The sequence below is a fragment of the Camelus ferus genome, unplaced genomic scaffold (genome assembly GCF_009834535.1).
Source record: "Camelus ferus isolate YT-003-E unplaced genomic scaffold, BCGSAC_Cfer_1.0 contig298, whole genome shotgun sequence".
In the NCBI taxonomy this organism is placed as follows: Eukaryota; Metazoa; Chordata; class Mammalia; order Artiodactyla; family Camelidae; genus Camelus; species Camelus ferus.
In genome coordinates this window covers 893987-917220 of record NW_022588414.1, presented here as the reverse complement: position 1 = coordinate 917220, position 23234 = coordinate 893987, and the positions used below count along the sequence as shown (strand labels likewise).

The 23234-nt window shown below is 36.2% G+C and overlaps 2 protein-coding genes across 4 annotated transcripts in view; one reads left to right on the top strand and one right to left on the bottom strand.

Moving 5' to 3' along the window:
- The window catches only part of ASCC3 (activating signal cointegrator 1 complex subunit 3), a 301506-nt gene extending 282041 nt beyond the window's left edge, over nt 1-19465 (bottom strand). For 2 of the 3 annotated variants that reach the window (XM_032476216.1, XM_032476217.1), the window contains exon 1: nt 19205-19456. The gene's annotated coding sequence lies outside the window, so the exon portion shown is untranslated. Of the gene's footprint in view, nt 1-19204 lie in introns of all 3 variants that reach the window. The other variant, XM_032476218.1, reaches the window with a different exon arrangement.
- A 191-nt stretch (nt 19466-19656) lies between these two features.
- GRIK2 (glutamate ionotropic receptor kainate type subunit 2) overlaps nt 19657-23234 on the top strand; it is an 896246-nt gene continuing 892668 nt past the window's right edge. The window contains exons 1-2 of the mRNA XM_032476219.1: nt 19657-19801; nt 21290-21422. The gene's annotated coding sequence lies outside the window, so the exon portion shown is untranslated. The remainder of the gene's footprint in view (nt 19802-21289; nt 21423-23234) is intronic.

Here is a 23234-nt window from a genome sequence, read left to right as displayed (position 1 = left end):
AGATCGTGGTAACAGGGAGACCAAAGAACAAGAGAGAAAATAATTCAAGCAGCTGAGGAAGGGGAGAACTCCTGGGGAAAGAAGTCAGATGTTCCAATCTAATCTCCTTGCTTATATGCTAACAACTAAACAACTAATCTTTAGGCAAACAGAGTAATAATATTTACTATGAGGGGAATTCTTTTTTTTTTTTTAACATTTTTTATTGATTTATAATCATTTTACAATGTTGTGTCAAATTCCAGTGTTCAGCACAATTTTTCAGTTATTCATGGACATATACACACTCATTGTCACATTTTTTTCTTTGTGAGTTATCATAACATTTTGTGTATATTTCCCTGTGCTATACAGTGTAGTCTATTCTACAATTTTGAAATCCCAGTCTATCCCTTCCCACCCTCCATCCCCCTGGTAACCACAAGTCTGTATTCTCTGTCTGTGAGTCTATTTCTGTCCTTTATTTACGCTTTGTTTTTGTTTGTTTGTTTGTTTTTGTTTTTTAGATTCCACATATGAGCGATCTCATATGGTATTTTTCTTTCTCTTTCTGGCTTACTTCACTTAGAATGACATTCTCCAGGAGCAACCATGTTGCTGCAAATGGCATTATGTTGTCGGTTTTTATGGCTGAATAGTATTCCATTGTATAAATATACCACATCTTCTTTATCCAGTCACCTGTTGATGGACATTTAGGCTGTTTCTATGTTTTGGCTATTGTAAATAGTGCTGCTATGAACATTGGGGTGCAGGTGTCATCCTGAAGTAGATTTCCTTCTGGATACAAGCCCAGGAGTGGGATTCCTGGGTCATATGGTAAGTCTATTCCTAGTCTTTTGAGGAATCTCCACACTGTTTTCCATAGTGGCTGCACCAAACTGCATTCCCACCAGCAGTGTAGGAGGGTTCCCCTTTCTCCACAGCCTCTCCAGCATTTGTCATTTGTGGATTTTTGAATGACGGCTATTCTGACTGGTGTGAGGTGATACCTCATTGTAGTTTTGATTTGCATTTCTCTGATAATTAGTGATATTGAGCATTTTTTCATGTGCTTTTTGATCATTTGTATGTCTTCCTTGGAGAATTGCTTGTTTAGGTCTTCTGCCCATTTTTGGATTGGGTTGTTTATTTTTTTCTTATTGAGTCGTATGAGCTGCTTATATATTCTGGAGATCAAGCCTTTGTCGGTTTCACTTGCAAAAATTTTCTCCCATTCCGTAGGTTTTCTTCTTGTTTTATTTCTGGTTTCCTTTGCTGTGCAGAAGCTTGTAAGTTTCATTAGGTCCCATTTGTTTATTCTTGCTTTTATTTCTTCTAGGAGAAAATTTTTGAGATGTATGTCAGATAATGTTTTGCCTATGTTTTCCTCTAGGAGGTTTATTGTATCTTGTCTTATGTTTAATTCTTTAATCCATTTTGAGTTGATTTTTGTATATGGTGTAAGGGAGTGTTCTAGCTTCATTGTTTTACATGCTGCTGTCCAGTTTTCCCAACACCATTTGCTGAAGAGACTGTCTTTATTCCAATGTATATTCTTGCCTCCTTTGTCAAAGATGAGTTGACCAAAAGTTTGTGGGTTCATTTCTGGGCTCTCTATTCTGTTCCATTGGTCTGTATGTCTGTTTTGGTACCAATACCATGCTGTCTTGATGACTGTAGCTCTATAGTATTGTCTGAAGTCTGGGAGAGTTATTCCTCCAGCCTCTTTCTTTCTCTTCAGTAATGCTTTGGCAATTCTAGGTCTTTGATGGTTCCATATGAATTTTATTATGATTTTTTCTAGTTCTGTGAAATATGTCCTGGGTAATTGGATAGGGATTGCATTAAATCTGTAGATTGCCTTGGGCAGTGTGACCATTTTAACAATGTTGATTCTTCCAATCCAGGAGCATGGAATATCTTTCCATTTTTTAAAGTCTTCTTTAATTTCCTTCATCAATGGTTTATAGTTTTCTGTGTATAATTCTTTCACCTCCTTGGTTAGATTTATTCCCAGATATTTGATTACTTTGGGTGCTATTTTAAAGGGGATTGTTTCTTTACTTTCTTCTTCTGTTGATTTATCGTTAGTGTAAAGAAATGCAACAGATTTTTGAACGTTAATTTTGTAACCTGCTACCTTGCTGAATTCTTCAATCAGCTCTAGTAGCTTTTGTGTGGACCTTTTAGGGTTTTCTATATATAGTAACATGTCATCAGCATATAATGACACTTTTACCTCTTCTTTTCCAATTTGGATCCCTTTTATTTCTTTCTCTTGCCTGACTGCTGTGGCTAGGACTTCCAGGACTATGTTGAATAGGAGAGGTGATAGTGGGCATCCTTGTCTTGCCCCAGATTTTAGTGGGAAGCTTTTGAGTTTTTCACCGTTGAGTACTATGCTGGCTGTAGGTTTGTCATATATAGCTTTTATTATGTTGAGATATGTTCCCTCTATACCCACTTTGGCGAGAGTTTTTATCATAAATGGGTGTTGAATTTTATCAAATGCTTTTTCTGCATCGATTGAGATGATCATGTGGCTTTGTCCTTTCTCTTGTTGATGTGATGTATTACACTGATTGATTTGCGTATGTTGAACCAGCCTTGTGTCCCTGGGATGAACCCCACTTGGTCATGATGTATAATCTTTTTTATGTGTTGTTGGATTCTATTTGCTAAAATTTTGGTGAGGATTTTGGAGTCTATGTTCATCAGTGATATTGGCTTATAATTCTCTTTTTTTGTAGTGTCTTTGCCTGGTTTTGGTATCAGGGTGATGGTGGCTTCATAGAATGAGTTTGGGAGTAATCCCTCCTTTTCAATCGTCTGGAAGAGTTTGAGAAGGACTGGTATGAGTTCTTCTTTGTATGTTTGGTAGAATTCCCCGGTGAAGCCGTCCGGTCCTGGACTTTTATTTGTAGGGAGGTTTTTAATTGCTATTTCTATTTCCTTTCTAGTGATCGGATTGTTCAAGTGTTCAGATTCTTCTTGATTCAGTTTTGGTGGACAGTATGTTTCCAGAAACTTGTCCATCTCCTCTAGGTTATCCAGTTTGGTTCCATATAGTTTTTCATAATATTCTCAAATGATATTCTGTATTTCTATTTTGTTTGTTGTAATTTCTCCATTTTCCTTTCTTATTTTGCTAATTTGTGCTCTCTCTTTTTTCTTCTTTGTGAGTTTGGCCAGAGGTTTGTCGATTTTATTTACTTTTTCAAAAAACCAGCTTTTGGTTTGGTTGATTTTTTTCTATGGTCTTGTTAATCTCTATTGTATTTAATTCCTCTCAGTTCTTTATTATTTCCTTCCTTCTGCTGCTTTTTGGGGCTTTTTGTTCTTCTTTTTCTAATTCATTCAGGTGGTGGGTTAAATTGTTTATTTGAGATTGTTCTTCTTTTTTGAGGAAGGCCTGTATCGCTATAAACTTCCCTCTTAGCACTGCCTTTGCTGTGTCCCATAGGTTTTGAGTGGTTGTGCTTTCATTATCATTTGTCTCAAGGTATTTTTTAATTTCAGCTTTGATTTCCTCATTGATCCATTGTTTTTTCAATAACATATTGTTTAATCTCCATGCTTTCCTTTTGTTCTCCTTTGTTTCTCTGTTGTTGATTTCCAGTTTCATAGCATTGTGGTCAGTAAAGATGTTTGAGATAATTTCTATCTTCTTAAAATTGTTGAGGTTTCTTTTGTGCCCAAGTACATGATCGATCCTGGAAAATGTTCCATGTGCACTTGAAAAGAATGTATATCCTATTTTTGGGGGGTGTAATGCTCTGAAAATATCCACCAAATCTAGTTTTTCTATTGTAGTATTTAATTTCTCTGTTGCCTTGTTTATTTTCTGGGGACTTCTTATTTATGGAATATTCTTAGAGTGAATATTCTTAGAGGGAATATTCTGGTTTAAGATTGCTTATTATAACAAAACTACAATCTACAGGTTTATAAGGCATGGCTCCCTGGAGAATGTGACATAAGCTGTACAAGTCTAGGACAGTCCTCAAATAGGGATGATTCTGTCCTGCCTTGGACATCTGGCAACATGAGGTGACACTTTGGGCTGTCACATCTAATGAGTTGGGAGGGTACTACTGTCTTCTGGTGGATGGAGGCCAGTGATGCTACTAAACATACTATAAGGCACAGGATAGGCTCCTCACAACAAAGAATTATCTAACCCAAAATAGTAGTATCAGCTTATAAAATCCCACTCCAGATTCTAAAATAGGGATGTTATATATCCCAGACACTTCCCACAGTGTTAAAAGATCCACGAACTTCAATTAAGATACCTCACTGACTATTATGGTCCAAAGATTATGTGTCTATTGTGAGAACAAAAGAATGAGAGGGCCATATACAATGTCTCAGACCACTCCCTGCTTCTGCTCTTCTTGATTGCTTATATCCTTGACATTATTACAAAGTTTAATACTTGGAAAAATCTCTGGCTCCTTTATTAGAGTAATTAGATATAAAATAAGTGTATGAAACATTTAACAAGAGTAAATTTTCAAAATAATGAATGATAAAAATTACTAGGCAAATCTGAAAATACAACTTTAAGAAATAAAAATATCTAGTTGTTAAATTTAAAAACAATCCACAGATGAGTTAAACAATAGATTAGACACAGGAAAGAGAAAAGTGGTGACCTGGAAAAGAGAGAGAGACCTGAAGAAATAACCCCGTATGCTATTACCAATAGACAAAGTATAGATTAAGTAGATCAAAGAGAAACAAGTCCAAATACATCAAAACTCACAATAAATGTAAATGAATTAACATTAACACTCAAAAGACTGAGAGACTGAATTACTAAACAGCAATCATGTAAACACTATAGCTACACCTAAAACAGGAAAAAGACTGAAAGTCAAGGGATGGAACAAGATCTTCCTGTGAATAAAAATCAAAAGTAGCTGGTGGCTGTATCAAAAATATCAGATCAGACAAAATAGACTTTAAAACAAAAGATATTATTAGGGATAGGGGAAAAAAACCTCTCTACATAATAATAAAAGATACAGCTCACTAAAAAGGAATAAAAATTTTAAAACTGGATGCCCTTATGAAATAATCTCAAAATAAAACAAACAGACCTCCAGAAAAATGTGAAAAGTTCAACATCAGAGTAAAAGTTCAACAATTGATCAACTGTTGACAGGTCAAATCAACAAAAGAAACTCAACAAAAAATAGGGAACTTGAACAATGAAATCAGAAAGTTTAACTTAATATACATATGATAAACACTATATATATATATATATATATATATATATATATATATATACACATACACACACACGTATATATATACACACACACATATCTGTACCTAATGACTAGAAAATATACATCCAAATACATTTGTAACAATTTAAAGTGGCCTATCTATACTAAGCCATAAAGTAAATTTCAACAGCTTTCAAAAAGTAAGTATTGTATAGATGAGGGGTCAACAAACCTTGACTGTAGAAAAACAGAGTAAATACTTTATTTAGGTATAGCAGGATACATGCAGTCTCTGCCATATGTTCTTTGCTTTTTTTTTTCTTTTAAAAAAACAACACTTCAAAAGTATAGACCATTCTCCAGCTCAGGATGACCAAATTAGTTTGCTGACCCCTTTATATAGGTCATAGTTTCTGAGCAAAATACAATTAAATTAGAAATCAGAAATGAAAAAGATAAAGTAAAAAACATAGATGATTGCACTGCAAATCAGTAAGGAAATGGCATCAGAGCAGCTAAGGAAAAAAGGAGTTGGATTCTTCACATCACACTGAAGAATTTTAATCAGAAAAGTAAAATGATCCAATTTGCAAGTAAACTCCCTAGCTAGCTGACTTTACATTTCAACTACTTATTGGAAATGAATTTAGGAGAGCACTTCTGGAAAGGAAATGATTCAGAGAATCATATCTGGATTTTTCTAAAACTAGGTAACATTCTTTCTGAAGTATCTGAAAGAAGAAATGAAAGGAGTCAGTGGACGGCACTGAGACTCTCAAAATTTAGTGTGCATCAAAGCCACCTAGAGGGCTTCTCAAATTGCTGAGCCCCTCTCTATTCTTCATCCCCAATTTTCTGATTCAGCAGATCAGATGGCACTGAGATGGAACACAAGAATTTCATATTTCCAACAAGTTCTCCAGTGATGCAGCAGGTCAAAGACCATACTTTGAGAACCACTGTCGTACAGATGGTATCTTTTATTCTTAAGTCACCATTCAATTTTGTTTCAAATCAATAATGACCAAGGATTTCTAACCACATTAAGAATTCAGTGGCCTGAGTTAGGTGCACAATCTGCTTCCCAACAGTCTTTTTAACCAGGATGTGTGAGAGAATTAAGTCTTACTGAAAGTGAATTGAGTGTTTTTCTCAATTCTCCCACGGATGGAACATAGTTAATATCATCTATCGAGAAGTAGAGCACACAATGGATGCCTTGGGGCATTGGAATTTAAATTCTCTACCTAGATTGAGAGATTGCAAAGACAAGAATTCTATTCATGATGACTGACATTAAGTCCTAAGTCTTTAAAGAAAGGTCTTGACACTAAACTGAACATCTTCTGTCTCAGAACCTACCTTTTACCACACTAGTTAGTGCTTTCAAAATGTAGCATCAGAACAAGAGACATATGATACATGGAATATCCTGCCTCAAGGCAGCCTTATGAATTAATAGGGTATTTGGGACTACTGTTTTCATCATTTTGACACATCTCACAGTAATCCGAATGTCCTGCCCCTCTCTTTAAGATGTGGGGAGTAAAAAAAAAAAAAAAAAAAAAATGTGGGGAATAATTTTTCATTGCTTTTCATTCTAACTCACAAACTTAATAACTCCTAACAAAACAAGATATTACTCACACCCAAACTTGAAGAAGAGATCTACCAGTCGGGCCTGGTAATGAGGTCACACTGTTACATACTATACTAACAGGAAACATTAAAGCTCCCTGAGGGCTCATCAAAATAATCAGTATGAATTGTACTTGTCCAAAAAATGAAGTAAAGCACATTACTTGACTTTCTAATTTGTTCTTATCTATTTTCTTTTTCAGGTTAAATGAACAACACTGTAAGCTGTAACAGCTCATTTGCTGATAGTCACCTATAAATAATTTACTCACAAAAATTTGAGTATCTCCTATCCAGTAGGAACTTTGCTAAGCACTGGGTATAAGTAAGGCTTACAGAATTCTATTCTTCAAAATTCACTGTGTTTGTACCAGTACAAAGATAAGGCTATCTGAAATGTATAAAGGTCAAACTGAGAAAACAAATTTTAAGTCTTTGGTTATTCACTTAATCACTAAATACTTAAACATTCTGCCCACTATACATTAGATACAGTGTAAGGCTCTAGAAATTAAAAGAAAAAATTTTTTGATATGATTGCATTTGCCCTACATAACAAATTAACAGTATAGCTGAAAAGGAAGAAAAACAAGTACAACAATTAGAAAGACGTAACTGTAGGAAGACAAGGGAGAAACACCTAAGAGGGTGGAAAGGAAGGTTAGATAAGAAGGAAGGAAGCTGAGATTCAAAGGACTTGAATGAGTTGGCCTGGTGGGGAAGAAAAGGTTATTCCAAGGCAAAGGTATGAAGTAGAAAACTAAAATAACAGATTATTGCTTAAAAACCCCCTACATAAAAGTGCATTTGGAGACTCACGAAATAAGACTAAAGATGTAAACAGAGACCCAACATGTCTCAGTTTAAACACTTTTTATCTTGATAAAAACATTTAACACACTGTAGAAAAATTACTCAGACTTAAGTGTAGTGAGAAGATTAAAGGTGGAGTTAAACTGGAGATAAGCAATCATTTGGAAAGTTATCTCAATCAAAGGTCTGGTCTGGAAATACAGAATGTAGTCTTATCAGTTCAACACAGTTAAAAGCATGGATGAACATATTTTTCTAAGTCAAATTATTTATATAAACCTGTGGACCCTCTCCCTAAGAAAACAGACATATATACTTATAAATATTTTGTAATACATTTCAGAGGCTGCATAAATGCCATGAACCCCATCCAGGCATAAAAGCTTCTTGAAAGTAGACAGTAGAGGTCCAAGGACAGAGTCCTTAGAGATCAGCAAAGAGTTGTCAGATGAAAAGAAAGTTTTAAATGCTATGCTACAGAGTCTAGTGTACTCAGCCACTCTTCAGTCTTAGACGACTTTAGCATACAGTTTCAAAAAACGCTGGGAGAAAGCAAATTTCAGTGGGTTGAAGGATAAATGGAAAGGGAGAAAATGGGGAAATAAAATAGGTAGTACCTATTCTTTCAAGGAAATTGGGTGAAGACAAAAAGGCAAGAAATAGCAAAATACATGGGGTTGAGAGTTTTTGGAAACACAGGAGAGCTGACCACAATTCTGTAACCAAGGGAGAGTCACAGAGAACGAGGGAAACGTTGAATAACCAGAAGAAAAATGGTAACTTATGGGAGTAGGGTCTCTGAGAATGCAGGAGATAAGCATAGGTCTAGAGCGAAGACTTGGACAGAAGGAGGAGCATGGTGGAATAGATGAGTGGAAGTGCAGATATGTTTGTAACATGGGAGGCAGAAGGTGAATGGGGAGAGAAAAAATGTGGTAAAAGGGAGTTCTGCCAAAATTACTCCTATTTTCTTTTAGATCTGCCAAAACTATTCGAAAGAAGATGAGATGGAATTTTTGAAGACAGGTAAAGTTTGACCTTACCACCAACAATGAGAGGAAGTTGACTAGCAAACCATAAAAGGATTTTTCAGGTACCAAATGAAAGCTCATTTCATACTGGAAACCATAAATTTAGAGTGGCAACAATCTGGCAAAGAAACAAAGGTTGGTATGATGCGAGGTTAAGCTTATTCATAACACAGGGACAGTAGAAGTACAGTGGAGCCTAAATGATGCGAACAATTAAGTGCTGGACTTGAGGTCCAAATGAAAGGAAAAGACTCTCAACCAGGAGGTCTTAAAGACAGGTCATAATGTTCATGGTTAAAAGTTCTGATGTAAAAGGACAATGAATGTTCATCAAGATAAACAGACCTACAAAACAACTGTTACCTCAGTAATTTTTATTCCACATTTAGTATAATCTACTAAATGACAAATATGTAAAACAAAAAATCTCTCACAACAAACACAATTTCTAAAAGACTGAAACCCTGGAAGTCAAATTTTGTTGCTGTTGTTGTTGTTGGCCAGAAGTACCGACCTATGGTTATCTGAACAGTTCTTTAGGTGTTGATTAGATATATGTGCAGATTTAAAAAGAAGTTGTCTTGAAGAAGTTAATTGCCCTTTTTAACACTGAAACAGGCAGGAAAAAAATCTGACAGTAATATATTTCTCTTCATGAAATGATATCAACCAATCATCAATGAGCTAGAATTTTAGTACACATTATTCTGAAGTAGCACAAAAAATTTGTAAGATTTATTCTTCACATTCCATATTCTTTTCAGAGTGTTTCTCAACTCTTTTAGGGCCTGACTACTTTATAGCAACTTTGGGAAATATAGTTACAGTATTTTTAATTAAAAAGAAATAACAAAAGCTCCAGAAAAGACAAACTATATTGCCTAATGAGATAAAGCCAAGCAATTACTTGTTGGTAATCATGGATACGAGGGAATTATTAGGAGGGAAATAAAAAGTAAAAATGATATAATGTAGTTAATGGATAAACACACTGAAAAGATGGAGTAGGTTGTGAATGGAGTAAAAACTACAATTTAAGATTTCAATACTTAAAACAGAATTATATGCCCACAAACAATATCTTGAAAAAAAAATTGAAATATTTATATTTTAATTCATCTATTTAAAAAATCAAGTTGTGATACATTTAATACTGTTAAGATAAGAACTTAGACAGCATCAGCCTTAAGAGATATTATACATACGATCCTATATTATGCCATTTCAAAAGGGGGTGTTTTTTTTCATGGTAATTCCTAAAGAAAATCTTTACTTACTTGTATTGAACTTGTATTCCTTACCTATAATATATCTTATTGCTACCAGCTGGTTACTGTAGTGGAGTCATATCACAGGTGTATGTAATTATTTGAATTAATCAAACACAACAGGCCAAAATATAAGGTACAGACAGACATAAACAATACTGGAGATTCTGCCCACTATTTCACACACTGAACACATTCTCTGGAGTGAATGGGGATGAGCAACAAGAAAATGACACTCCCTTAGTCTGTTCCAGTCACTACATACATATCAAACTGTAAGAATCTTGCTGCATTGCATGACTCAAATATTTAAAACTAAGTTCGCTTTCTGAAAAGTATACAACACAGCCCCTAAACACAAGTCAAGTTTTTCATTTGGTTCATCCTTAGATATTGTGATATGCTCCAAGTTTGGAGGAAAAATGTGGCTGCACATGACATACTGAGAGACAGTATGTTGTGACAGCCTCGTGTCCTCCCAAAGGATTTTCAAGGGAAATTTTAACTATTTATAATGTCCACCCAATAACTGCACTTTAGATCCTAACTCATTCTTAAGCAATAATCAACTGCCCTTGAATAGTTTCCAATCAAATTAGGATACACACTTGGAGTATGGAGAATAGAGAAAGCAAAGGAAACATAATTAAGTACATACATAAACACTGTTTATATAAATCAAAATATATAATGACTTGTTAAAAATAAAATGTATACATACGGGATTCTTTCTCTAACTTATCCCTCCAACCACTGACTTACATTAACAGCAGGTTTCCCATCCAAAAGCTAGACAGGCTCATCACTATAAACCAAAGTCTACAGAACACCCCCATGGTTGTAATAATTGTACTTTTTAACAAGGGATAAGAAAAGTTTTTCTTTCAAATGTTTTGGGAAAATAAGTGGCTGAAATAACATATCAACAGCAGATGAGAACAAGAATAGTCAGAAAGAACATTCCACAAAGAACAAGCACACATATTACTCTATAGAGAACACATGGAGCAGACCCACTACATACCAGGCAGTGTGCAATTCCAGTGGAAAAGGTCCTGGCCCAGATTATCTGAGAAAGGCAAAATTCTCATTCCACCCTGATCTATGGGCCTCTGAAAGACAGACCTAAGGAATTTGTGCTCGCCCCTTAATAAGGCCCTAAGAAGATTAATTTGAATGGAAACCATGAATACCTCCTCTCAAGAGGTACCTTCACACATCAAACCAAAATTCAAGTGATGCTCTGGAACCAGCTTTAGCCCATTAGAGAGAAAGGATTTTCCTGACCTCAACCACTTACTTGTTCCTCTGTGTCACAAATACATGGCACACCATCACATTCCTGCATGTAAGCTCTGCAACTGGCGACCTTTTAGAAATCTGACGCACGTTCTCACAACCAGACAACTAGGATTTTACACTCCAAACTCAGAAAAGTATCCACCAAAGGTATCATGACTTTGCTCTTTACTTAGTTTTGAGCATAGTAGAGAAAACTCTTAAAGAGCCCTAACATTGATACTATGTAAAAGAAGCTGGCACATATCTGTTAACAGAAGAAATCTTCATCCTTCTCTCTAAAGTAGAAAAAAACTAGACACTAAAATCAGGACTCAAATGAACTTACGTGGTAAACAAGAAATATAAAAACAGAAAAGTCAGAAAAGTAAATTACTAACTCATCAGACATTATGAATTAGAACAAATACAGAGATAGTAAGAATTTTATTGTGTTACTCTATCACATTTAATACATGTTTCACTTAATCTTTCTGTAAGAATGTGTTGCTGTGACCATTATTTAACATTCTGGTCTGAACTGTTTGTTTCAATATTTACTTAGGAGTAAAAACTTAATTACTTATAAAAACAGGATACTCTCTTTCCCTTTATATTAGTCAGAAACGTGCTCTGACAAATACAGTCCATAAGAGTGTTTGCTCTGTGCCTTGTTCTAAGCTGAACTCTCACTTCCCTATCAGACTCCATCATCTACTGCTCACAGCTTCCTAACCTGAAAGGTAGTTTTGAAAGGGTCAGGCCCATATTTCTCATTCTTTCTTATTTTCTAACTTCTAGGCCACCTTTCTTACCAGCAAATTATATATACGGCAATTCAGAGGAAAAACAGGTTTTGTCAATGACATCTCTGACCTTTACAGAATTTAACTACTGAAACACCATGCTTCAAAAAGCATCAAAACCGAGGAACATATTTTAAAACTCACTTTCTCTAATGTCTTAAGCATGTGCCCTTAACAAATTTTTAAATAGTAATACAGTCATTTCTGTAGATTGCTGGTTAACTTTTTATAGTAAAAAGTACAATATTTGTTGATTTTTTAATAAAAAATGACATCTGTACAGGTTGAACAATGATTTTTTTTAATTGTTTTAAAAATGTTTTATAAGCATTCTCATTAAGAATAGACCATAAAATAACTGGGTCTTTAAGTACTAGATGTTGCTTTCTGATCGTAAAAGTACTCTAAAAAAATTACCTGTACTGCCTAACGTCAGTAAGTTATCAAATTTAAGCACTCTTTTCATGAGTGACTTCTAGATAGCTGAAGTAACCTGTCATCCTACTTTAAGTTTTCTCTTCACCAAGCTAATCAAGTCCCATTTCTTTCCATCAACCTCATTAAGTCTTGGTTTATATCCGGGCACACAGAAATACGTAGAAACATGCATGAGAACTATATACACCAGCTTCAAAGTAATGGATTGGGGGGCGAGGGGGGGCAAAGGAGAGAAGTGACAAAAGAAGAAAAAATTAGCAGTATTTTTTAAAAGAAAAGAACTGAAGTAAATAAGGTAAAATTCAATACCTGTTAAATCTGCATAATTAGTATTTTAGTGTTTGTTATATCTTTTTCTGAAATTTTCCGTATTCTTGAAGTAATACACAATTAAAAGTTTTAATTAAGTTTTAAATAAACACAGAATTGTAATAAGAGAGATAATAGTTGTGAAAGCATCAAACTGAATGCTGGCAAATCACAGGTTCTGAAAACAGTAGTGAAAATTCTCAGGCTCATGACAGACTGAACACTTGAACATCTGGGTACTCTTTTAATATAGCCACACATAATGTGCTTCAAATCCACTTAACCCAAATCAATTCTGCCATTTTCAACCCAGAGTCCATTCTCCGTTCCCCTTAGCATAAAAAGGAAGCAGATTAAGTAATTAAATAAATCTATTTTCTCTTTTAACATGCTCGCAATTGCCCCAAAAAACAGGCTGCTGAATGTAGCTTAAAAAGTTTTTGCTAACCTTAATGTTTCTTCTAAGACATCATCACAGGTCTTATAAATTCTCTTTTATTTGTCTTTGATTTGTGTACTCTTTCTACACGTTCAATTCATATTTCTAAAAATATTCAGGCACAACATGTTTCTTAAGATGCTTCTCTCTTCTTGATCATCAGAGTTATGAGTGACTATACTATCAGAATTACATTTTCAGAAGACTCAAACTCTGGTGGTCTATCTTTGTGCTTATATTCTCAGACTAAGAATCATACAACCCTTTTCTCTAAGCTACAGTTGCCAGATTAGCAAATAAAAATATAGACTGCGTAGTTAAATTTGAATTTCAGGTAAACAACAAATAATTTTTTAGTAGAATATGTCCCATGCAATATTTGGGACATACTTACATGAGATATATTTATACTAAAAAAAGATTACTTGTTGTTTTGAAATTCAAACTTAACTCTGCATCCTGTATTTCATTTAGGAATCCTACAATGAACATTCAAAAATCTGTCTTCCTTCACTCTTCTAGCAAACACTATCTTCTTTAGTCAAGAATAACAGCTAAAAAGAGGTCTCCAAATTTCTGAATAGGTATCAACTTTTTAAAGTTAAAACAGGAAAAATGAACACAAAGTTAAAGATCAGACAAATCCATAGTGATGACACATATGAATAAACCATGTGTAAGGGCATAAGGGTAGCTGCAGACTTGAGAAACACAGGTTCACGAGAGTGAAAAAATAACCAAAATGGTAATCTAACCAAGGAAGGCTGAAACCTAACCAATTCCCATAACAATCTGAAAAATGTGTTAACTGAAGAGATCTTTATTCAGCAATGATTTAAAAAATATTATACTGCAGCCAATGAAAATACTTTTATCCATCCACTAATTAATTCAAGGAAAATTTATTCAGTGGGGATACAGTGATAAGAGTTGCTGGAGTTAAACTGTCCCCTCTCTCCTTATTAGTAATATTTTCTCTACTGGATGATTTCCAAAACCTAAAAATATGCTGTAGCAGCTCCCCTATTTAAAAACCTCTGCTGACTCCACAGCCCTCTTCAATTAACACCCCGCTTTTTTGATCCCTATCTAAGGCAGAAACTCCAGTCCAATCAGGCTTTTACCTCCACTATTCCACCAAAAGAGCTATTTAGGTCACAAATAAGCTCAATATTGCCAAATTCAATGTTACTTCTCAGACCTTGTTTGATTTGGGCTATGTTTAATAAGGATTACTAGGACTGTAGCAAAGGAAATGGACCACAGGAAGCAAGGCCTGAAGCAGAAAGACATTAAGAGACTGTTACAGTAACCAGGTGAAGAGATGAAGATGAAGAGATGATGAGTTCTCAGTTAAAGTATTGGTAGTGATTTAGAGAAAAGTGGATGAATCCAGGTGATTCAATCAAATCTATCTGGCTTACTAGGATTATTTTTATTTGTGGTGTGGAAGGAGATGAGGATCACAGCTGACTTCCACATTTATAGATTGGGTTGATGGTATGTAAACTAGGGCTCAGACATTTTTTTTTTTTTGCCGGGGAGGAGAGAAGGAAGGGGGAGTTATGGTGGTAGGAATATCATGGGTTCAATCTCAAACAAGCTGAGTTTGATATATCTGTATGAGTCAAATAGGATTGAATATTCAGGTATGTAGTTAAGGAGAGGGGTCTGGTTTCAGGATATAAACACGAGAAACATGAGGAATACCATGAGAATAGATAATAATCACCCAAGGATTTCTGTGAAGACTAAGGAGAAAAGACAGCAGAAGGTGGAGGAAAATGAGCCTTTACAGAATAAATAGGTGGAAATGGTCTATAAAGGAGATTTTTGTACAGTAGGAGGCCAAAAAAGGCCAGGATGGTATCTCCAAAACCAAGGGAAGGGTGACTTTTAAGAAAGAGTTATGGCAGCCATGTCAAATGAAGTAAAATGTCCACTGGATTTAGAATTTCAGCTGTGTTCTTCTAGTATTCTGTTTCTAACAAATGCAAACAGAAGAGTTTTCAAAAATTGACGTTAAATGAGTTACCCTTCAAACTCTCTAGAACCCAGTCATTTTTTCTCCAAGCTGATGGCCAAAATCAATGACTTAAATACCAGCTTTTCCACTTTTCTAATTAGTGACAAAACCTCTACTTTGCTAACTTCAGGTTGGCCAGAGCATTTGATGGCCATGCTTTAGTATTTTTCTCTGCCCCAAGTAAATTCACTGAACAGTCTCACAAAGTCAGTATCTTGACTATAATCGCCAAGAGAGCACATGTAGTGTACGTCTTGCTTTTCCCTGGTATCTTATATGGTTCTTGGCCAGTGCCAAGGAACTCAATAAATATTTGTTCAATGATGTGTACTCAGAGCATTAATCTGTGAAGCTTTCTGGGAGTGATTTTTAGGTTCTTCCTTACCATTCCAATTCCCAGAGTAAAAGCAGTGCTAAAAATAAATTTTTTTCAAAGCTTCATTCACACCTTAGAAAAATGTTCAAACAGAATGTTTAGTTAGTGAGCCTCTCTGGTGTTAGAGGTACTACTTAAAGCAGGTCTCATTTTGGAAAATGCATGTGCACTGGGAAAAGATGCACTGAAATTATTTTTGCAAGCTGAATACCACCTTCATATTAATTTCTTCATATAAATCATTTATTTAGAATTTTATAATTAAATTTCTTAAATCAAGAGGAAGACATATTTATTTCTAAGTAAGAGTAGAATTTAACATTTTTATATTGTTCTATCTGATTAGCCTGTTGGGAGTTTTATTCATTTTCAAGTATTTTTCTAAGAAGACAAGTTGTCTCAGCAGTATGCAGGGATTTCCTCTCTTGGAATGGAATGTAAGTTTTTCTTTATCAAAGTTACATGCCATGTTTCTTAGCTACACACAACTGGGTAACTTGCTACTCACTGACTTCATTTCAAAATGACCAAGCAAGTCTTTGGAAATGCTGGAAAACATTAGCAACTGCCTCCCTGACTACTCTATAATCCTTAGATAAACTACCTTCCTTCTTTTGAAGTTCCGGTTTAATAGAATAAATACTATGCCAAAATTAAGAGGCTCTTGAATTCCTATGTTTTAAAATGTAGAAGCTCTTCAACAATATGAATTGGTTGCATTGGAATTATTGGGGAGCTGCTTGAAAATAGACATTTTCAGACACCACCCCCAGAAATTATGACTCAGTACTTTGACAATCTTTGCTTTAGTCATTAAATAACTAGGTGTGAACTTTCTCTTCTTCAAATATAAATATTTCTTGCCAAATATCTTATTAAAACATACCCTGGGAATCCTGTCACCTGTAAACTCCTTATATACTACATTTTTAAAATTACACACCTCTCCAAATTCCACTCTAATTTTCCATGTCAGTTTAAACCTTTGGTAACAAATGCAGTTCCTAAGAATTCTCTTTGAAGAGGGATTCAGAGAAGTGGAGGAAAACTAGCCCCAAACTCCAAAAACAGGCAGATAAAATGGGAATCTACCTTAATTTACAAAGGTCCCCAAGAGTTAATCTATTCAAATGATAATAAAGAGAGGCAGAGTATAGTAAAAAGGAGAATTAAAATAAAGAGAAATTAGTTCCGATGCCAATTTTTGTTTGATAGTAGAAAATCAGCTAACTTCTGTGGGTATCAATTTTCTGATCAACAAAATAAAGAGGTATTACAAAATCAATTTTTATGCCCCTTTCAGGATGAATAATCTGATTAAATTAGGGTGCTGGAACCTGATTTTAATTGCATTAACTCTGAATCACAGTGACAGTTTCAGAAATAAATCAGGACAACCTGTAAGACAGGTTATCATAGCTAAAAGACAGCAGAAAAATGAAACTGAACAAAAAGTACACATACTCAAACAAAGTCACTTACTCATCTACATGCAAAACACAGTACTTAAATGAGATGGTATATACTGAATAAATCAACAGCCATATAGGTCTGTCAATTCTGCGCTAGGTGTTATACTAGGCAAAAGAAATAAGAAATAAGATCCAGTCCCTACTTTAAGTAATTTTAGAGTACACTGTAAGAGACATACACAATGCCGGCCTTTGGATGACTACTAAATACATACTAGATACCTCACTCCTTCCTCCTTGGTAATGTTTGTTTACTAAAATTGCAGTTTCAGGTAGATAGCTGCTCAAAGCTGAAAACTGCCATATTACATCAAGGCTATTCTGTATTAAAAGGGCTTATGCTAGCTACCTCCCCATGGAAGGTACTGTAGGGCAACAAATTTACTTCAGTCAACAAATACTATACATTTCCTGATGAATATGCTTTGTGCATAGAACTCTTAAAAATTACAAGTTATTAACACATAGCTCAATAAGACTAATGTAAAAACCAGAAAAATAAAGGTTTTTTTTTTCCAGGTAAAAACTGATTTCCAATTGTGAATTTTATAATTAAGCCAACTCTGCAAAAAGAAAACTTACTCCTTGTAACTGGCAAAACACTAGCATGTATACTATCTTTTTGATCAAAGGCAAAATCAAGTCATGCTGTTCAAGTAAAAGGATCCACTCCTCTTTCAATGCCACTAACATATAAACACTGACAATAACTTATTCTTGCAAAAAGCCTTGCTTTGGTCAACTTAGAGATCCAAGGCATGAAGAGGAACCCTAGTCTAGATTCCCTATTAAGAGGGCACTGGACTACAGAAGTTCCAAAAGCACAGATATCATCTCTCTCTTGATTTCCTAGTCCTAGCATAGTGCCTGGTACACAAGTAGACATCACTGAGTGAATGTTTACTTTAGTGAAAACAAACTAAAACTGTTCAGCAGGGATCACAAGGCTAAGTTACGAAATACTAATTCACTCAAATATTATTTAGCTTACCCTTGATGAGCATCTCTAGGGAGTATTTTTCTTATGCAAGAATATTATTATAATACCATAATTAAAAATAAAAGATACATGGGGAGCATAGTGCTCAGTGGTAGAGTGCATACTTAGGAGGTCCTGGGTACCTCCATTAAAAAAAAATCAAAAAATAAATAAATAAACCTAATTATCTTCCCCCATCTAAAAAAATAAAATAAAAGATACATGAACAGGAGCACAATCCAGAGAGAAATCAAAAACTGAATTCTCAACTTTTGAGAACACTTTGAAAATCAGAAAAATGATTTCAATCTATGAAACATGAAATCTGGTGATGGAGATAACGGCTATCTACTCTAATCTTAGGGAAAGAAAGACAAAAAAGTGATTACTACTTTGAACTGAACATGTGATACCATTCATACCAAAGTTTAGCTATCTGTAAAATTATACTTCTTTTAAACCAAAGAATAGCAAAATATATGAACACACTGCGTTCAATGAATAAGTTAATTCATGATAAGAAATATTTAAAATAACTGCTCACGTAACCACAATACCTCCCTAACACGCTCGCACATACACATGCTTATTTCAAAATAGCATTCAGGACTCCTCGATTGCTAAATTCACCCACAATTTACCATGGTCCACTCGCTACCCAGGCTATTTAGTTTTCAGTGCGGAGGTAAAAAAAACACAAGGAAGCAGATTTTTCTCCCAAAATCCACGTGAAGAAAACGAAAAAGTTACCACACTTCTGTAATGAAAAAAAAAAAAAAGAAAACAAATCACCCACGCACAGGGGGAAAAAAAATCACCCATTTGGTCATCACGGTGTGGTTTAACACCTGTGCAACAGGCGACTCGGGTTGATTTTTTTTGATCCCCATCACCATCTACAAATTCCAAGAGTAGGACGAGACCGTCGGAGACTACTGACAAGTCTTTGGGGCCGGAAAGGGATGACAGGTCCGGGCTTGCCTCCGGGGCCGAATGAGAATCGCCCAAGGGGCACCGTGGTCCCGTGGCCGGCCCAGCAGTCCCCGCCTCCCGCCAGCTAACCCCAGGCCGCAGCGCCCCTTCTCCTCCTTCCACTTCCACCTCCTCACCTCTCGGCCCCGCTTCACACGCTTCCCATCACTCAGCCAGCTCCCGCCACGACGCCTCCCTCCCTTTCGGTTTGATCTTTTACTTCCCAAGTCGGAGGGGAGCGGAGGGCAGGGCTGAGGACTGTCTGGGGGCAGCTGCACCGCCAGGTCCTCGTCCGCACCCCTCGCCGGATTTGCAGGGTCGCTCCCCGTCCCCGGGAAAGGTCTGCAAAGACCGCCGGACACCCGGACAGACACACAGACCCGGCGAGGAGGGAGGGGGCGGAGCAGTCGAGGGGCTACACGTCACCCGCCCGCTAGCGCCGCCAACGTCGGCACGTCGGCTCCCCAACCCCGCCCCACCCGCGTGCGCGCGCCGCCGCCCCGCCTCCCGCCGCCCCGCCTCCCGCCGCCGCGCTCAGTCAGAGCCGCACCAGACCTGTGGTGAGGGCGCGCCCCCGGTCGGGCATGGGCTCGGGCGCGCGCGTTCCTGGGACTCCGCGTCTGTTGAGTTGTCCTCACCTGAGCGTCTTTCCCTGCAATTATCTGAGTCGGCCGCATCTTCTCCCCGCCCTTCTCTGTAGGGTGAAGACATGAAGGAGGTAATTCCTATTACAGGTAAAGGAGAGACGACCCCTGAGTATGAATGAAGAACTGAGTAATTGCCATCATCGTCACCAGTCAGAATCCTGGCTGCTGGTCACTTTATACACGGTCCCTTGGTCTCAAGTCCCGCTTTCCTGAAGTTTTCTGGACTCTCAGTTTAGTTCTCCTAAAAGTTCCCTCTTCTATTTGGTCCTTTTGTCGGGCAAAACCCACCAAAAACAAAATACCAAGATTCCTTGGCTCAATTGAAAAGACAGGAAGGGGTCATTAAGAAAAATTAACCTCAAGAACAGTGTGGTGCGTGTGTGTACAGTTCTTGACTAAAAGCCGGGCATGCAAATGTGGTGTGAGTTAATAATAGGTTGTGGCTCCCTTTTTCTCTTCCGTCCTCCCTCGTTAGGAATGTGTCTTGACGCCTAGTAGAACCGTATTTTTATAGAGAGGCAGCCAATAGTGATCCAATTATACTCTTCACTGGCCAGATTTCTGGCGTTCAGTGTTCTATTCTAAATCAAGCACTTTAAGAAGATCTCACATAAGTTGGAATTATTTTAGAGAAGAGCAAAATGATAAAGAGTACTCAAAAGCATGGCAAATAAAGAAGTACTGATTGAACTTGGGAAAATTCTCATAGAAAAGACAAAGCTACCAGGACTATCGCTAAATATGTAAAAACTCATCATGTGACATCGATTTGTTTCATGTGCTCTTAAGAGAGGCAGACTTGAGAGAAAAAGATTTCAGATCCTGAAAAGAAGATCCCCTTCTAGCACTAACCAGAGAAGGTGTCTGCTTTAGGATGCATGGATGCCTTGACCACTGGATTTGACTTTAAGTAGATTCTGAGGGCTTACTTAATAGGAACTAAGTGCAGAGGAGCCATATATCAAGAGAAGAAACAGTTGATGGTTTTGTTAAAGGTATTTCCAACCTTGAGAGTCAATCAGTTCATGGCTCCGGCCTTAAAAGAATTTACATTTTAGCCATGAGACAAGACAAATGCATCAAAAGGTAAATAATACAAGGAGGCCATATGATAGGGAGAACTACTAACAATAAGTTCTAGGAATTCACATGGCAAATTGTTCTCATCACAGTTCCAGAAGCTTAACGGAGAAGAATGAAACTGAAAATAAACTGTGCTTTGAACTGCCCTGTTCAGTAGGGTAGCCACTAGCCAAATATGGATATTTATATTTGAAATGTGGCTGGTGCAAATTGAGACATGCAGTAAGTGTGAAATACACACCAGATTTCAAAGACTTAATACAAAGAGAAAAATGTGAAATATCTTAATTCTTATAATGATGACGTGTTGAAATAATATTTGGTATATACTGGGTTAGTATATTAAAATTAATTTCACCTGTTTATTTTCACTTTTTTATTCTGGCTACTAGAAAAATTTTAAATTACATGGGTCACTTGCATCTTTTTTTTTTAAGTCTTGACCTAGAAGGATTCATCAAACTCTAAGAACTCTCTTTGTACCCTTTGTAGTCCCTTCAGAATTTTCCAAAATGTTAATGGAAAGACAGTCAGATGACAAGATTCCTCATAAAGAGAAAGAAGACTATTCATAAAATATGCCATAAACAAAAACAAGGAAATAAGGCTGCAGATGCATTCTGTGGTGAGTAACCTGTTTGTCTACAATGGAAACTTCTTATTAGAAGGTAGTGACAATAATGTTCAAATTAAATAGAAACTAGTCTGTAAGGAGAGACTCAATCTTGAATTTAAGGAATTTAGTATTATAGTCAGTCAGGATCTGGCAGTTACGAAATGGGATTGAAAGATTATCTTGGCAATACTGAGCAGGGTGGGTTGAAATTGATAGATGGTTGGGCAACCCATTAAAACTCATTGTACTTAAAAATGCATTCTACTAAAAAAGTTCAATAGGGGATTGATTTAAATAAATTATAGCACATCTCTGAAGTGGAATCTGTATTGTTTGATATGGGAACATATCAAGATGTACAATGCAGTGAATAGTTTACAAAACAATATATATACACATTATGAACCCAAATATGTAACATTTTGTATGTGTGTGTATGAAACTACATCATTTGATTGACTTTACCTTAATTATTTCAAAATTGTCTCAAAAACAGAAAATCTCAGGGTGGCATGTTTCCAGCATTTTTCAGTGGCTCAACAAAGTCATCTATTTTTTTGGCTCTTTCATCTCTATGTTCCGTCATCCTGAGCATATTGGCCTTTCATTTTCAGCCTTGTCACCACATGGGTTGTTGGGCTGGGTTAATAAGCCTCAGCCTCGTTTCCAGCCCAGTAGTCTCTTAGTATCTCAGTATGTATGACCACTAGGACTTCTCAACTCACCAGTGTCCCACAGCCTTAGCTTCTAGGCCTTTTTTTTGTTTTATATATTCTCAGTCCATTGTCCTGCCATCTTCCCTACCCAGCCTTGCAACATTGGGTCTTAAAATTCCATCTTTGATGGACCTGAGTACAGTTTCTTACCTGGAGCTGACAACCACTGTGGGATGCTGATTAATAAAAGACTCAATTCTAAAATAAGCTTACCTACAGTTTGTAAAATGACTTTAGAAAACTGGCAATATCTGAACATACACATGGCATAGAGCTGAACATAGCTCAGCAGTTCCTCTCCCAGGTATATGACCCACAGAAATGAATATAAAGAGTTTATGAAACGTGTACTAGAATATTCATAGCAGCATTATTTCTAATACCTAAAATCTGGAAATATCTATGAAATATCTCTTCTTTAGTTCTTCTGTGATATCTTTGATTAGACTTTTGTAGTTTTCCTCACATAGGTCACGTACATATTTTGTTAGATTTATTCCGAAGCATTTTGTTTTCTGGGGTGCTAATACAAATCCTAATGTGTTTTTATTTTGAATTCCATTTGTATATTGCTAGTATACAGGAAAATGATTGATTTTTGTAAGTTAACCTTGTATTCTGAAACCTTACAATAATTGCTTGTTAGTTCCAGGAGTATTTTTGTCAATTGTTTTTGGCTAATGCTGTGTATTAGATCTTTGGAAACTATTTATCTTCTAACTGCAAGTTTATACCCTTCGACCAACATCACCCCAATCCCCGTCACCTCCCCCTGCACCAGTCCCTGGTAACCACCATTCTACTCTGTGTTTCTACAAGGTCAGCTTTTTTAGATTCCTCCTATAAGTTATATCATCTAGTATTTGTCTCTCTCTGACCGATCTCACTTGCATAATGCCCTCAAGGTTCATCCACATTGTTGCAAATGGCAGGATTTCCTTCTTTCTCATGGCTGAATCATATCCCATTTTATACATAAACCACATCTTTACCTATTCCAAGTATCCCGTGATGGATACTTGGGCTGTTTTCATAGTGATTGTGAATAATGCTGCAATAAACACAGGAGTGTAATTAATTAATTAGTTAATTAATTAATTAAATA